Source organism: Oxyura jamaicensis, chromosome 6 (assembly GCF_011077185.1).
Source record: "Oxyura jamaicensis isolate SHBP4307 breed ruddy duck chromosome 6, BPBGC_Ojam_1.0, whole genome shotgun sequence".
Lineage (NCBI taxonomy): Eukaryota > Metazoa > Chordata > Aves > Anseriformes > Anatidae > Oxyura > Oxyura jamaicensis.
The window spans coordinates 25,155,481-25,172,300 of NC_048898.1; the positions used below are offsets into that span (position 1 = coordinate 25,155,481).

A 16,820-nucleotide genomic window follows, 5' to 3' on the forward strand; every position below is an offset into this window, starting at 1 on the left:
AAAAAAAAAAAAAAAAAAAAAAAAAAAAAAAAAGCAAAATGATGAGTTCTCCCATTAAATATCAGTTTGAAAACAATAAAGATATTTGAATGTCTCTCATTAAAACATCATAGTTTCCTGGAATATACTCTTTGTCCCTGAAGCAGTTCAAGGATGTGTCCCTCTCTCCCTGTAGCTGGCTGGAGTTTGGATGAGAGAGTCCTTAATTCACTCACCTTTGCAGCCTGAAAAGTGGCTGAACCAAGCCCAGCATGTTTCCACTGCATATCATAAATACCAAGGCGTCTGAAACTTTCTTTTTGATTTATTCTTTTGGATACCTAAAAACACTGAAAATTTGTGAATCTGTGAGTTCCTGTGCGTATGCAAGGGCTAGGTCAGGGAGCAAAAATGTGGGCAGAAAACTGTGCAGCAATTATTAAATATCAACTAGCAGGTTTTTTTGTTTTTTCTTTTTTCACCATGAGCTTTCTCCACAATAAGCTATTTTCAAAGAATGTGAGTAAAAATGAAAGCTCCCCTGGTGAAGCTAACAAATACCTTGATGTGAAGTCAGTAGCTCTCCTACTGAACAACCCATACACAATTGATATGAGGTATAAAATTCCAGACAAAGGACAGAAAACAGGCCGATAACAATTGAGATGCATCTGCCTACAATGCCACTTGAGGCTAGATGTGAACCTTGTGGTCAATCTAATAACTAAAAATAATCAGTGGAGAAGATCCTACTTCTTACTACAAGAATGCAGTTCAAAAGAGATTAAATTAAATTTTAAACCCTGTAAAAAGGCATTATCCCTCAACCTTATGAAAGATAAGAAAGGTCTGAAAAGTCAACTGTATTAAGGAAACAATTATTTCAGACTTGCATCCTTGGAACCAGTGGATTTATTGGTGAGTCACAAATAAAGATGTCATAATATGTGAAGATATTTCATGCCTTAGCTAGAAAATATGAATAGTATTTTCAGAGCTAGTACAGGTCTCTAATATGAGCTCCATGTACTGCTGTTTTTAAAATGATACCAGTGTTGCTGACTTTTAAGTCTAGGCTAAATTCAGGTAATGAAATTTAATTCCTAATTTAGTCACTACAGATTAGAGCTACTTCTCACTACGTAGATGAACTTTGAGCTTAGCCAAGGAACACAAGTTCACTAGCTGGAAAAGTCAGATGAAGTCTCTGAATTGCTCCATTTCTTGAATGGAACATGATGGAATACAATGCCACATGCAAAGGCAAAATATCAAAATACATCAAAATGAGTTTTAAACTAAATGGAATTTTGTCAGGAACTTAGCCAGCTTTGGCTAGTTGTAAACATTGACTCTGAGGTGTGTTTTCCTGTAAGGGAAATATATCAGCTTATTCAAATAAAATGTGCATGTTTGTGTGTTTTTGTCCATGTATGTCTTTGTATATATTCACACACACATACACATTTCATAGAATCATAGAATCATAGAATAATTCTAATATTAAAATTTACTTGGCTGCCATTAGAATTTAATAACTGGTTTTCTTCTTTTCTTCTTTTCTAGAGTTGTGTTGCTCTTTTTGTTCTTGAAGGTTGAACTGTGTTTGCCTGAGGTTTTGGATTAAACTTTAGTTCTGTATATATCAAAAGAAATGTCCTTACCCAACAGGTACTCTGAGACTGATTGATTGGTTGGCTGCCTCACAAGTCCCCTTTACTATGCAAGGACAAAATATTTTCAAAATTTTCAGTTTATGAGAGATGAGAAAGATGATTTTTCAAGCCTCAGTATCTCACATTAAGCTTCAAACCCAGCAATTAGAACCCAAAACCACAAATCCCATTCCAGAATGAGAAATGATAGCACAACACCCACACCACACCATAATTTAAACACAGACTCCAAACTCTTGCATTGGAACATTCTTGGACAATAAAGTAAAAATGTTATTTATCTCAAAATTAAAAAAAAAATCCTGTTGTGTTCCTCTGTGTGCAAGACTAGCTTCTCTGCCTCATGTCCTAGTTCTGTAATTAAGGAAGAGGGAAGGCATTTTGAATAGAGTGTAGAAGATCCTCTTTGGGCAGCAGAGATAATAAAGACTGTGCTGTGCTGTGCTGTGGGTTGTGAAGGAAGCAAACACTGTAGTGCTTCAAGCAGATAACAGCTCCCAGTACTATATATCTATGGAGGATTTGAAGAATGAAGACAGGATAACTCAGTAGATCACTGAGGTCTAGATTCACTTACCTCATCTCTTTCCATTCAATGTTTGGGTGCCTAAACAAAGCAAGAAGACATTTTTCCCCTCACATTTGTACAGCCCTGTTCCATGGGGCTGAGGGAAGGGAAAGTTCTTCAGAGGTTTCCTTCTCTCCATTTTAAGTAAAAGAGACAGATTGCCATGACTGTCCATCTGGGCCTGAGGGAGATAGCAAAGAGGAACCCAAACCAGAGGAAGAAAAGTGAGATACAAAAAGAAAAGGTCTGGTTCTCTGAAGGAACACAAATCCCGAAACACAAGGTAAATTGTCCATGCTCATGCATAAGTATAAGTACTTACTCTTTTTTCTTCACATGTGTTTTTATAAACAAAATATCCAGCTCTCCTTCAGGGCAAAAAACTTCCAATATAACTTGCATCTGTTCTCTTTCTCTGTAAGTAAAATATCTAGCTGGCTTGTTTGCTGGGTTTTCCATATATTTTCATCAGTGAGTTGTACTTTTCCACAGTTAACTTCTTTTGTTGGTTCTCTCTTTTTACTTTTCCCTTTCTCTCTCACTCCCCATCTTTTTTGTGTGTGGAGACGCTTTCTTTGAAGTCTCTGTATTAAAAGACCCAATGAGCATTTGCCTATTTTCTTTGTACTTACAGAGCCAAAGCTCGGATCCCCTTCCTTTTTATTGGCATTGCCTGCACATCCTCAGAAAGTGGGATGTTTTATCTGCCTTTGTTATTGAATCAAAATAGCAAATGCACTGAGTGAAAATGGAGAGGAATTGAATCCTCTCACACATGCATGTGCCCACACACCTGCACATTCAGACCTGCAGTGGTGTAGTCCTCAGTGGCCTACTGATAGTATGGACAAGGTATCGTCAGTTACAACAGGCTTTATATTGCAATATCCATATGATGATAGTCATCACATGTGGCTAGGATATATGCACTACAGAATGAAGTGTGAAATTTTTGCACACAGCTGAATGTTGCAGAGAGCTAAAGAGTCGAGTCTGAAGTGCCTTCACAGGCCCATTAGTGCCCATTGTAGCACAGCAGTTCAATTCCCAGAGTTGCCACATTACTACTTTCCTGACCTCGTTCCCCAGACAGTTCCCAGCCAGTGTGAAAGCCTGGCACCCTTTCCTAATATCTAAACTCTCTTCTCATACTCTGTTTTTGGTAAGCCTAGTCTTCATCTGACACTAGCCAGGGCTGCACTTCTGAACAGTCTGACCCAGCACTTCTGAACAGTCTGAAACCCTCCCCAGCACCAAGAGGGGAGGGAGAGGAACCTCTAAGGGAGAATCCTTGAGATGTGCCCTATGCAACAGTCACAGATCCACAATCCAGTATTTGAACTTCATGAATTAAAATCATCTTGAAAAATCCATGAAGAGCATATAAAACTGCCCTTGTTCTTTCTCCTTCTTTCCTTTCACTTTATCCTGTCAGCACTGCATATATCAAACTGGAGCTCTGGGTTTTAACTAAGCTTTACTGTTTCATTCTGCTTCATGAATTTTTCAGTATTTACACTTATGCTTAATATAATAAGATTGATAATGCAGCTGCCTGATAGATTCTCATCTATGCTTCTCAGCTAGAAAGATGTTTATTCTTTCCCCCTAATTTCTGTAATACCCAAAAGTTCATTTTCACCTTCTGCATCTTGATGCTGTCTTTCATCTTTCAGATATCCAACTCCCAAAATAATGTGTTCAAGATAACAACATTTACCCAGTGGATTTATATGACTGGGACTCAGCACACTGTCCTCACTGCTGCAGCTGGGTAGCTTCTTCCCAACAACATGTATGTCGTTGGAGCAGGTGGAGGATATCTCCATGAAGAGCTCTGTGAGCCACGGTGCCTCAGCAGTGTGCAGACTGTGCTGTTTCAACAGAAGGGGTTGGTGTCATCCACATACTCAAAGTCCTGCTAACTTTCACTTGTGAGCACAATAATAGTTTTTTAAAAAAAGGCAGAAAAAAAAAATAAAAAGAGACAGAAAAGGGAGGGTGTGTAAATAAACAAGCAATTTACAACCCAGCAGATTGCATGCTCTGCCTCTTTTAGCCTTGCAATCCAAAAACAGAGGTCAATGAAAATGACTGGCAGCAAAATTAAAACAATATATAAAAGGGAATGTCTTTTATGCAGCATGTGTTGACTTTGCTGCCATGGGAAATCAATGAGATGCACAGTTTAGCGGGATTAGAAAGAGGAACAGGATGTTCACATAATCAAAGTGCAGAATAAGCACCAGGAATATGTTAGAAGCAGTTTTTGAGGGATCAGCATCCTTTCAGCCCCACCACCACCATACGCGCACACACACCTATTCTTTCTTCATCTATTCCTTTCTTTCTCTTTCCTTCTTCTTTCTTTCTTTTTCAGATTTTTTATTTCCCTCTCTCTCTTTCATTTATTCTTTTCAGATGGATTGAAATGAAGAAGATATTGTTTATGTTGCAATTAAAGACTATCTGTAAAGAAAGAGAGCAAAGGGAAATTCTGTCAGGAAAAAAAAACTGTCCCCAGATATATTTATTGAAAGAAGTAATTCAGTTGCTGGAAATATTAAAAGTATTGCACCTGCTACTTATATAAACAGAGGGAAAAATATATATACAAAAAGTGTACCAGCAGGTATAATTTTGCATTGTGTCAAAGGGAACATTCCAATAGAACAAGTGGATCTTATTTGTTGAAATTTCTTACTGTTTTTTTGTTTGTTTGCTTTTTTGTTTGTTGATCAGAAAAACACTATCTGGTTCCTAAAACAGCAATAAATTAATTAAGATAATTCTCTGTTGTTGAGATATTCTTAATGACCCAGCGCTGGTACTGGAAAAAGTACTTAAGCACTCACCCAGCCTTCAGTATCTTGGGACTCTCCTGTATGTCAACATGACTAGTTGTTCACTGAATGTTAAATATATGCTTAAGTGAAATGTGACCCAAGAGCCCTTTAAGTAAGGAGATTTCAGCTGTCTTTTTCCAAGGAAGCTCATTACTTTTGCATGGTCATTGTTCCTGTGAGCCATCCCAATTAAAAATTACACAGATGGAGCACTTGGATCTGGGATCCTTTCAATCATTTATGGATCAAACACAGCACTTCTTCCTCTTGCCAGCAACAAACGTGTCGTGGCAGCACTCTTGGAGTCTGAGAACCAACTGCTTTAACTTTGCTGAGCCCAAAAACTGGTGACTTTTTCTTTGTTTGTTTGTTTTTCCTGAACACTATTATCACTTGAGAACTTCTGTGGTTCCTTTATTTAAATGAATTGATGCAGATTAAAGTTGTGAAAAAAATAAACATTAGATGTTAAACAATACTAACCTTACTTTAATAATATGTTATTAAAGCCTTAAAATTTTTGAAGGGAAGACAGGTAAAAATGTGGAATCATTGACTGTATAAAAAAATAAAATAGAAAGTCCTTGATAAAAATCAGGATTTTTTTGTTCACTAGAGCTTATATGACACAGGATACAGCTTTCCTTTCTTGTTATCTTATGGTTAAGGCTTCTTGCCCCACAGTATAAAACTGAATGCACTGAAAATTTTGCTGTGGCCATTAGTGCTTGCAAAAGTCCTGTGTTGCATAGTGGTACATGGTTTGTAAATGGTAAGACAAAATGTCTCCTGATACCTTTTTGAAGCCCAGTCTCATAGACAATAAACTTATGTGCCTCTTCCTTCAGCCTCTTCCTTCGGGCTGTGAAAACTGTTCTTCCTTTGGAGAAGAGAAGATGGTCCATAAACTGACTGCAAACAACAAACAGGGAAAAAAAAAAAAAAAAAAAAAAAAAAAAAAAAAAAAAGAAAGACTATGCAAGCAAAATATGGAAGGGAATGAAGGGAATGATACATATGGAGACACAAAGCTTACTTCTTATTTGATTGCAAAGGAAAACTTATGGTTCAGATGTGTAAGATATCTCACGTTTTTACTCAGTTTTATTTAGGGGGGTGGCAGTTTTATTTTTATTCTTTAAAAATTCCAATAGCCTGTATATCATTAACATATCTATGATGACTTTTCTGCTCAATGTCATGTCTATGTTGGGGACTGAATTAAGAACTTAGGAAAGCAGCATGCAGAATATTTGGTGATCCTCAGATAAGTATTGATGTGTACATAAACATTTACTCTCCATGCTGCTTAAAGAAAAAAATAAATAAAAAAAGATTAGAATAAGCAAGTGTTCTAATTGCAAATTTTATCTCTGTATTTATTCTCATCATAGTCAGCTTGAAAAAGTAGCTTAAGACATGCTTTTAAAGATTGTATCTGAGAGCTGATATTTTCTTATATGTTTGAGGATAATTGAAGCTGTCACCTATTATTATTAATCACACCCTTGGGTAAATATTTTGACAATACAATTGCAAGACCAATTAAAAACATAAAAAGTTGCAACTCTGACACCTTCCTGTCACTGCTATTAACGATGGCATCACTGCTAATCTAGTCATTTGGGTCTCCAAATATTTACAGTGTTTGCTTAAGACTCTCTGCAAGAAGAAAGTGTACTCTAATACTGGGGTGACAAACGCTGAAAGGAAGGAAAAAAAAAAAAAAAAAAAAAAAAAAAAAAAAAAACTTTAAAGCTGTATTGCTGTATAAAGATTTGTTATTGGGAAGATTTTTGAATGTTTCCAATCCTGGTAGGACATTTTTTATTAAGCATTGGGTTCAAGGCAAAAGCTGTGAATGAGGAAAGGCCCAGTTGGAAACCAGCCTGTCTTATTTGCCCAGTTCTCTGGTCACAAGACAAAAACAGCCTTAATCTTGTTGTGAATTACATAGGAACAATGTTACCTTCTCCAGTGCAAGACCTGGCCTAGCCTATGGTGGACAACAACAGTCCAGAAATCCTTTCATTCATTTAGTAGGAGTCAGTTCAGCTTCAGCTCCCAGAGGCAGAGGCAATGCCACAACCTCTTTGGTCATGGTTTTCCCCATCCAGCCCTTTTCTGACCTCTTTGCAGTAATACCCCATCACTAGCTCTCAGGTCTGAACATGGGGAAATCTTGGGTGAGGTACTGGAAATACTTCCTTGCCTCATGTCCCTGTTCACTAAAGGCAAGCAGGTTTTAATCTGTCCTCCACATGATTTCTGTACCACTTGTCCCTTCCCTGTCTCTTCCCCTTTCCAATATTAAAGAAGACCACAGTACACTTTCTTTTGTAGCAAGCTGTAGTTAAAAGTTACAGTTGGCTTCTCAGCGTGTGGTTCTGGTAGAAAGACTTAACTGCTCTCTGGGGGCAGTTTTTTGCACTGGTGCATATGTATTACTTGTAGCATGAGCAGACCTGGCCAAGCATAGCCTTCCCTGCTGTTAGCTTTCTGTTTGCATTATGACTTCATTTACTGCTGAAATTAAACCTGTGTGTGCATGTGTGTGAGAGAGAGCTCGTGATTTCCCTGGGAATATTAGCAGGCGTTGAATTTCAAGTGCAACTGTGGAAAGCATTAACAATTTACCCGTCTCAGAACTTCTTTTTCCTTTTCCTTCCTGTCCCCTCATCAAGTTCAAATAGTAATCACAGGCAGCATCTCTTCTTTCCCCCACGTGGTGCTAGTCCCAATTCACTGCAAGCCTGCTCCAAAGTCGGTTGAAAGACACCCGAGGACGTGCACATCCTTTCATTTGGGACTGCCTATGAAAGATGGAAACTGAGATGAGGACATGCCACTGCTGCTATCGCACTCCAAGCAGTGGTGGTTGCTGTCAGCTTTTTGGAGGAGGCATGACGCAAGTGCAGAGCACGGAATATCAGAGATGCTCTATGTCCCGCAGTAATGCCGATCTGCAAGAGACAAAGCCTAATGAGTGGGCATAACAGAGACAGTACACGGATCTGGCATGATGTAAAAAAAAAAAAAAAAAAAAAAAAAAAAAAAAAAATTCCTACTGCAAAGAAAATTGAATGCATCAGCTGAATAATAATGGGAAATGCTGAGGACTTAAGCCAACTTTTTTAAGCCAAGACTTAACTGTGTGGAGGCTGCTCCTCAACTCCATAGTGTCAGCTTTCTACACCTTTTGGAGCACTTAAAGCCTTGATGCCACAAAGTCCTTGCTTGCTGGAGTAGCTGGGCTTTGATCCAGGCTTTGACTTCTGAAGACCCTTCCTTCTTGTGGTGGAAAAAAAGCGATTACCCAAGGTACAGGCCATTGGATACATGGGCTGACGGTCACTCCTCTGCATCAGGCACCAGGAGACGTTCTTGTAAGGCTTTCAGGTTACCATTGGAAATGGAATTGTCTGACACACAGCATGTTACAAATTGCAGCTCTTCTATTGCAAAAGACCCTGCTAAAATGAATGCTGGAGTGAAAACCAGCTTGCCCTTCTCCCTCCAGTCTCTGCAAGTCCTTGCAACACCCAGAAATCCATTTTGGTGCAGGATCCCTCCCTGCATTTCTTGCAAAGAAAATTGGCTTCTTGACACAGAGGCTGTGAAAACAGAGTGGGGGAGCTCTGGATTTGATGCAACTAGAAGCTAAAGGCTCAATCACTTTTGTTCTGCAGTCTCTTCAAGTGGGAATGAAATTACTTCCCTTCCCCTATCTATTTAAAGGAATTAATGATATTTTCTGTCCTGTCTATCTAGAGAGAGCAAATAATTGGAAGAGAATTGATCTTTTGAAGTGACAACGTCAGCACAGCCTTCTTTCTCCCCTACCCCTTCCCAATTCCTTCTTCGGCAGAAGGAAGGTTTATGAAGGAAATTAGTTTCACCATTTGCATACACCAATATATTTAGCTGGTGGCTGTGCAGGTCCAATTAACTCAACTAACAATATGGGTGAAATGAGGTTATTGGATTATATTTGTAGCCAATTAGAGCTGCCACGGTTGAATTACTCCCTTTTTTAACCTTATTTAAAGTTAAGAAAACATGTTGATGGTAAGACTAGATGGTTTTGCTCTCTATGGCTCCAAGAATAAAATGTTTTTATTTTCCCCCAGGGAAGCCTTAGGATCAAAGAAAATGTGCATATGCAGATGGGTATGTTATATGGTCAGGCATGGATATGTTTGTGCATTTGACCAGAAGTAATGTCTGAAGCCAAACTTGTCCCACATGTGCTTCTCTGGACTTCTTACAAGGAAAACAAAACGGCAGATACACCTACTGCACTCCAGTCCACAATGGGCTCTCCCTACAGGAAACCTGAGGCAGGACTAGTATGGACGTCAGCCTCTTACCATCAAAGGCTCAGTGGATATCTTCCTACTGCAATGTAAGCATGACAATATTTTATTAAGGGAGTGTATTTTTTTTTTTCTCTCCTGTAAATGATAAAGGCCATTTGGGTTCACAAACCACTTTCTCTCTTGAAAGGAGATTTTCCTAATAATATTAAAGTCCATTCCATTTTCAAGCGCTTGCAAACAAGAGTTAAAGACAAATTTTGTATCATGTTCTGAGTGCATCTGTTCCATATTTCTGGTCAGGACTTTACAGCATTCCAGGAGGAATTCTCCCCAGTATTATACCAGTGTTTCATTGGTTCTGCTTAGAAAAGGTGAGGCAAAAGATACAACAGAAAGCTGTCTACTGAGAGAAGCCAAAAGCTTTTTGTCCTGTGGTCCTGTGCAGTGATTGTTGTGGTTTCACAAAATAATTGGTGATTCAAAAACTGACCAAAAAAAAAAAAAAATCCATCAGAGAAACAAATGTATGGGATGTGAAACCACACTTAACTTTATGATGGATTTTTATTTAGAGTTTTGAGAAATTTGTGAATGATTTCAAAATAAAGCTAGTTAAACTTATTTCAAAAAGGAAAAAAAAAAAATCCAGTGTGTCTTGAAATGGACACATATTTACCTTGTTAAAAACATAGCCAAGCTTTCTGGTGTTTTTCAGATTGGGCAAATTAGATGAGCCTGTCATAAACAAAAGAAAATATTTAAATGCTTCCAAACTGCATTTCACTTCTTCAGTGCCTTGCTTTCCTTGTACTACAGTATTCCAAGGGAGAGCTGGGAGTATTTTCCCTTTTTTGCAGGAAGGGAAACTGAGTCACGGGCAGCTGATGACCACAAACCCAGGAAGATTACACCAGCTCTCTTGCTTCCAGTACTGTGCCCAACGTGACCAGCAGAAATTTGAGGACAGGAGCAGCAGGGATTCAGCCCGCAGAGGCAATCCGTGCCATTTACCACTGGGTTTCCCTTAAATATTTCCTCAGCTGCTTTTCAGTGAAAGGAAAGTCTTCGGGCTGGGCTGCTGCCCAGCCAGAGGCCAGGAAGGTACTGCACACCTGGGGTCAGCACAGCTGTGACAAGCCCCCCGTGCTGTCCCTTCACAGACAGGGTGCTGCTCTCAGTGCCTCAGCCCCTTCAGGCTCTGTCCCACGGCAGCAATGCTGCTCTGCCAGTGACGGACAGGGGCCACCAGCAAGGCCACGTTCTCCTCCTCTCTGCCACACACGGCCATTGTCCTCGGCAGATCCTAATGGACTGGGAAGCTTCCTGAGCCACAAGCCCTCCCATTGTCCGTGGGAAGTGCTCTCGCTTGTCTTTCTCTTTCAGCTGGAACCGCCTGCACACCATTCAATTCCCAAACACAATGCTGCCCTTTGTGGCTGTTTCCAACACTGTTTGGGGAATGCTGTAATGGGGACAGGCCCAGACGGTGAAAGGAAGGGATTGTGTGAGCCAAAGTGCCTGGCTTTCTGGGGAAGGCCAGGGGGCCAGAAGGCGCCAGTCCTTAATGCTCTTTGCTGGTCTCACCTCCCTCCCCCTCCAAAGGCCTGCCCTCTTCTCCCAACCCTGGAGCTTGGCATCAGTTAAAATAAAAGGGAGTTTTAACCCTGGGTCTCACATGTCTCCTACATGTTCCTGCGTTTCACAGTGAATTATCTACATCCCTTCTGAGATTAAGAAAAGCTATCATCTCTCCTGTAAACTGAGTGGCTCGTTAAGCCATCAATGCTCTGAGTAAAAATTGCCTTCACCAGGGATCTTCTACGCTCCCTAGTTTTCCCTTCCTAATGTTTGAAGCTCTCACTGCTCCTGGGGCTGCCAGAACCAATCCTGTGAGGATGCTGAGCTGTCTGTCAGGCTGGTGTTATGTCCTCCGTGCAAGAAGACTACCATGACACATGCTGACCTCCCAGGGGATCCAGACAGATCCTGCTGTAAATGGAGGCCTCCATCCACAAATAATGAATAGGATTGGCTCCACTGTCATTTCCTGGCAGCAGTTCTGCCCCCTTGATAAGTGAAATGGCTCCAATAATGTGAATCAGGGCAGGGAAGAGCACAATCAACCATCCGTCTGCAGTACTGACACACAGCACATTAACTGGCTAATTTCTCACTGCATTTTCCTCGATGTTATCCAAAGAGAACAGCAAGGACACTAGAGAAACCAGCTCCCACACAACAGTTTATTAATCACTCACAGTAATGGCTCCTGCAGGAAAATAAACACAGTGGAAAATAATCTGGCTTTTCCTAAAACGTGACTTTATTCAGCACAGCTTGTTGGCCACAGGGTGTGATCATGTGTTCAAATTCAGACGTACTTTATGGAGGTGTTCTGGTTTGTGAAACCTTACAATAACAGCCTTCGTGCTTTAGAGGTTAAGCCAATGACTGGGAAAAGGGGTGTGACTCTCCAGGGCAGCAGGCAGAGCCACAGCGGTGTCTTCCACACTGAACTGCACTGGCAACCAGCATGTAGAAGACACCGTATTTATTCTCTGAATTGCTCTTGAACATCCAGTGCTTCCTTTTCCAAGGCAGCAGGCTTTGGCTAGACTGGGAGTTAATATCCAGGCTCTCTTTCTAGCACCATCACATTCTCCCTGGACCAATGAAGAAATATATATCATGTCACTTTGTACTCAGTTCTCTTCTGACCCTTTCCCTAGCTTTCTGGAGTTAGAAATTTGACCTCCTCTGATGGGAGGTGATGGATCCCTATTTATCCCCTCACTTCAAATGTTTTTCATTGGAAAGACTGAAATTTGCACCAAAATATACAAACTATAGTACTGAACTGACATCTTTGCCTTGGCTTCACTTGGTGCAAGCTGACATTTGTTTCCTCTGCTATGCCAGTGTATGAGTGAGGTGCAGCTCCCAGCTATCTTTGTGCTGGAGAAAACAAAGAACATCCCAGATCGTGTTCATAACAGCTTAGGACATCCCCAAAGCATCTTAGGAAACTGCTGGTCTATTTGCTCTTTTTTTGCTTTGGTTTGTTCTTTTTAAAGGTTGCTTCTTAAATCCGAATGCTTTCCTTCTTTGCGTCAGTGCAGACAATTCATGAATGATTGTGCTGGGAGTCCCTTCCCAAGCAGGTTTTGCAATGCAGGCCTTAAAAGAGCTTTGCTTGCTCTTCCTTCCCACTGTGAGCCATGCCATTGACATTAACATCTCGCTGGTAAGCTTGATCAAATCCTGTCCTTCAGGAGCAGCCCAAGGGGGTTCCTCACCCTGGAGAGACTATTGTGAATAGTGAAGGGCTTGCTGAATGCCAGTTTAGCCCAGCACTCCTCTGCCTATTTGCCACCACTGCCTTGGTTTTTGTTTCAAGTAGCTTAGTTTAATGATCCAAGTGACCTAAGCCTCTTGCTAAAGGAGATTAAGATGGCATCTGGGAACACCAAGTTATGCGTGTCAGGAAAATGCAAGCTTGATATTTGGGGCATGCTTTATTTTCCACCTATTCAAATAGAAAAAGAGTATCTGGGGCATCAGATATTCATTGTGCCACTGAGAAATTTGAACCTCTCTGAATAATTCTTTCACCCTGAGGAAGGAACAAAAAAATGGAACTTGGAGCAGTGCACTACTTCCCAGCTACAGCTTCCTATCTGTTGCTGCAAAGGCTGTGGCCCTGAAGATCTTTCTTTTAGACACTACACCTATGGAAAGAAAGGTAAAAGGACATTCATTCCTTTCTTTTTCTCATCCCTCCAGCCCAGCTCCTTAAAAGGAAGCCTGAAGGAGGCAGCATGCATTTCCAACTGACCTTGGAGAAGGGATTTGCTCAACAATCCTTAGGTTGTGTCTCCCATCTGTACAATGTGCCAAAAAAAATAAAAATAAAAATAAAAAAAATCTTGCTTAGGGATTCTCACAAGGATGGAGACTGACTCCAGGTTTAATTTCTGCCCAGGAGGAAATACAGTATGAAAGCAGGAGAGCTGGAAAAATCTATGAGAGGCAAGAGAAAGGCCTCTCATAGATTTTGAAGGCTTTTGAAGGCTTTTTGAAGCTTTGAAGGCTTTTGTGATTGCTTCATGGGATTTGTTACTCTATGGTAACATAGTACTGTATACTCAGCATCCTATACTCAGCACATAGTACAGGCTGGTGTGACCTCCAAACTTTCCTGACATCCATGATGGTCCCTTTAATTACAACAGCACATGTATTCTTCAATCAGGTGACCCCAGAAGCAAAATGCATCAAATTGGAACTGCCACCCAATTTTTGATTAGTGTCAGAAGTGGCAAGAATCAGATAGCAGCGTGGCTGGAAGTAGATTTTTGGAAAACATCTGGATCTGCTTTTCTAAGCATCATCTACTGTGAGTTGGGTCCCTATTTTATTCTTGTACAGCATCAAGCTATTGAGGTGTTCAAAGTGTTGATGATGAAATAATAGAAAGTTAGGGGTGGTGAGAATTTAATATCACCCCCTGCAAGATTAAATAGAGCTGGTTTTTTATTTCTTACTGTGATTTATAATGTTCCCATATGTTGCCACTCACACATCATAGAAAAAAAAAAAAAAGAGAGAGAGATTAATAGCAAGAGAAAACTAATAAATAAAACATTTCAGTGGACTTTCCATTGCTTCCTTTATAGGAAGTTGCAATATTCAAAGAGTGATCTACTGAACACATAAATTTGTTAGCGTCACATGCCCTTTGTTTTGGATGTGTGATGAAGTACTGTACTCTCCAAGTGTGTCATCCAAACTGTTTCTCAAACAACCGTAGTGATGATGGTGAAGTGAAGGCCTGGAATCTGATACCCCTCGCTCCATGCTGCTAATTTTTATCAGTATTTTGTTTTTCTCAGAATCTGAACTGATTTTGCATATGAGAAAGCTTGCACCAAGGTGTGCATCAGGACCGTTCTCAAGCACCACATCCCAAAGAGCTGATGCAGGGAAACATTTGTTTTCTGAGGAAAGCCTGGTCTTGAGTGATGTAGCTCTAATCACATCTATGAAGCTGTTCCATTTTTTGTCCCAGGGACACCAAGACATTCACAGCCAAAGTACATGGCTATTAATCTTCATGTAGGAAAATGACATATGAACAACGATATTAAAAATTGCAACCTCTTCATGTAGGAAAATGACATATGAACAACGATATTAAAAATTGCAACCAACACCCACGTAAACTGAAGGAAAATCGAAGCTGTGATATTAGGTCTGTTAAAGGAAATAAGAACTGAGCTTTTTTTCCTCCTTCAACATACACAGAGTACTTATCCCTCCCTAGATTTCATTTTACAATGAAATTAGAATCATTATCTTCAGGAGTTAAGTGCTATAGAGTTGTAATTCTTTGCATTAAAATCTGAGGCTCTACAAGGCAAAAATGACCTGCCTGAGGTTGCCTGAGAGCCAGATACAGAAACAGAAACGAGTCTCTGCAGTCCCAATCTGCCCTCTTTGTCAAAATGAACATGGACTAATTTATGAGCTTTTTGAAGCATTCAGCCCACTTCAGCTTTAGATTTTTATTTGGGGGGGAAAGAGGGGGGATGTGGTTGGATTGTTCAAAATTATGGGAATTTGAAATCCATAATGTAGCAGAAAATAAAGGGGAAGGCAATACTTTTTATGCCAACTATTATTTCAGCAGTATTGTTGCTTTATCCAGCACTAGGTGTTATTTTTTTAAATTGCCAAATATGTGACTGCTTGTAGGGCAGATGGGTAATCCATGTGTTTGTGTCTGAGGGCAGGCAGTGTATGTTTGTCTGCTGTTTGAATATTTCTTTCTCCAGAAAAGAAGCTGACAATTTAAAAGAAATTGTGACATTCTGAAAAAAGACACAGAGCAGACTTAACTCCTGCAGACCTCAGAGAAATCAGAGGAAATGGAGAAGGAAAATGGTGTTTCTGACATTTCATGTGGCAAAGATCTCTGTTTTGAGGCTTCTTATTCTCACTCAGGTGCTCAAGAGCCAGGTTGCTATTTGCACAGCACTGCCACTGACACAACAAACTGTACCAAACTTGTGCATCCACACATGCATCCCCAGTCACACAAAAGCTTAAAGTGCAATTGAGTCAGTCTCCTACCTGCTAGCATTCTCAGCGGTCAGATATCACTGCTCTATGGCACACACCCAGCCCTTGATCCCCCTGATGTAAAGGAAAGACCGGAACTCTTTAAAGTACTTCAAGTGGGGGTATGTAGATCCTTACCTACAAAAGCTGGTGAAATTCAGGACATGGTTATGCTGCAGCCACAGTGAGAATCATTGTAAGAAGGTCATATCTAACATAGCTTTAAATATAGGCATCTGAAACTGTGGCAATTCAAAGTTCAGCATGGTCTGTGAAGGAAAACCTTTGCTTGTAGTTATGCAGATGCAACTAACTCCTTGAAAGCTAATACTAGTATGTCTCAACTCAGCACAGAAAAAAAAAAAAAATCTGAAAAAAAAACTCTGAGTTTGAAAAGGAAAAACACAATAAATTGAATTGCAAATAATGTATTTCAGGCAGGCTAAAATTTAGGTGCTGCTCATTTCAGAGAAGTTATTTGGGAACTAATTAGAGCTAAGATGTACAGAACAAATCACGGAAGAACAATCTCACAATGGGTGAGGAACAGATGAAATGACCTAGGATGGCCTCCACATTGAGCTGGAGATTTCTGACCAGCATCTATTGATCAATTCTCTTGGTTACTCCTTGCTAAACAACAATTACTTAAAATGAAAAATTTGCACTATCAAAAGCTGAGTGGGAAAAAAAAAAAAAAAAAAAAAAGGCATCAGAATCTAAGTGTGATATTCACATCACAATTAGGAAAACATTGTCCAAGTGATGAAGGAGGTTGAAATTATCAAATTTTCTTTGGGAAAGGGAGTACACACTTGTGCAGCTCATAGGCAAGTTCACATACTTTGAAGTTCACAATATCAGGGCATGGAAAGTAAATGCCCCGAAGTTTGCTGTTGATAAATGACTGTACTTCAGAAATGGTAATATAAATGCACTGAGTCGTGAAATGCAGCTAATATAATTAATCTTGCAATATTGTAAATCTGTTGGAGACAGATAACATGAGAATTTTCCTCTACAGTTTCACACTACAACAAAAACCAATAAAGTGGTGTTTAGAAGGAAGCCTGGAGCCTAAATATTTCCAGGTGACTTTGGTGATTAAAAATAAAAAAAATATAAAAAAAATCTGTTTACATTACCTTCTACAGAAAAACATACACAGAATCATAGAATGCATACATAATGCATAACACCGGTTTGCTCCACCCTAGCAGAATTGCTGCAAAAACTACCTGAAGGATAAAGATATTCCCTACATGATGTTCATATTAAAAAAAAAAAAAAAAAAAAAAAAAAAAAAAAAAAA

At 39.8% G+C, this 16,820-nt stretch overlaps 1 long non-coding RNA gene across 1 annotated transcript; it reads left to right on the forward strand.

The window, feature by feature from the left end:
* Positions 1-2,321: 2,321 nt before the first annotated feature.
* LOC118169404 lies at positions 2,322-5,410 on the forward strand. The gene is made up of 3 exons (XR_004752073.1): positions 2,322-2,447; positions 3,900-4,018; positions 5,212-5,410. It is a non-coding gene; the product is annotated as an uncharacterized LOC118169404 (long non-coding RNA).
* Positions 5,411-16,820: the final 11,410 nt, after the last annotated feature.